Source organism: Microtus ochrogaster, chromosome 5 (genome assembly GCF_000317375.1).
Source record: "Microtus ochrogaster isolate Prairie Vole_2 chromosome 5, MicOch1.0, whole genome shotgun sequence".
NCBI lineage: Eukaryota > Metazoa > Chordata > Mammalia > Rodentia > Cricetidae > Microtus > Microtus ochrogaster.
The window spans coordinates 82,321,459-82,322,409 of NC_022012.1; the positions used below are offsets into that span (position 1 = coordinate 82,321,459).

The 951-nt window shown below is 44.0% G+C and overlaps 1 protein-coding gene across 7 annotated transcripts in view; it reads left to right on the top strand.

Moving 5' to 3' along the window:
• Map4 (microtubule associated protein 4) overlaps window positions 1-951 on the top strand; it is a 137,373-nt gene that overhangs the window by 119,373 nt on the left and 17,049 nt on the right. The window lies entirely within an intron of this gene.

Genomic DNA, 951 nt, shown 5'->3' on the forward strand with positions numbered 1-951 from the left:
CCCGGCCAGTCACAGAATTTATACACATAAAATACATTAAGTCTAAAAGACATTATAGTGAAACTTCAGAGCAAATTGAAAAGGATACAGGTCCGTGATTTTGAGATTCTCCATAGGCAGTTTTGATAGGATACCAACCTGAAATTTTGTTGTTGTTATTTTGAGACAGTGTTTCTTTGTATAGCCAGGGCTGTTCTGGAACTAACTCTGTAGACAGAGCTGTTTTTTGTTGTTGTTGTTGTTGTTTTTTGGTTTGTTTCTCCCCCTCTCCAGTTCTAAATTTCTAACTGACCCTCATTCGAACGTTATCCTGTACCTGATGTGGGTCAGGCCTGACCCTTCTTGTCACTTCTCTGCTGTCTTCCTGTCTTCTAGCTCCCTAATACCACATCATCAAAGATGGGCTGCAGCAATGCTATCTTCTGATCCTTATTCAGATAAAGAAGTAAACGTACAGGGACTCAGTGATCTTCCCAAGAGCACACTCTCCCTTAGGAACTAGACTCAGGTTATAGCTCAGGTTCTGGCTCAGATTTGACCGGTAGCTACTCACCTTCAAGAATGATGCTCTGAGCCAGGCGATGGTGGCGCACGCCTTTAATCCCAGCACTCGGGAGGCAGAGGCAGGCGGATCTCTGAGTTCGAGACCAGGCTGGTCTACAAGAGCTAGTTCCAGGACAGGCTCCAAAGCCACAGCGAAACCCTGTCTTGGAAAAAAAAAAGAGTGATGCTCTGTCCCACTGTTCTGGGTAAATGTTAACCAAAAGCATGACTAAACATAACTTTTACCTTCTGATTCTTATGTTCATTAAAGTTTCCAGTAAAAGTAGGTTGTGGTAAGATGTGCCCTTTGGGGTTATCTCTCCCACTGGATTGGTGTAGATTGACTCCCATTTCCTAACCTTAGAACACAGTGCTCCCTACCTGGCCACTTGATCTTGAGGTCTTTCT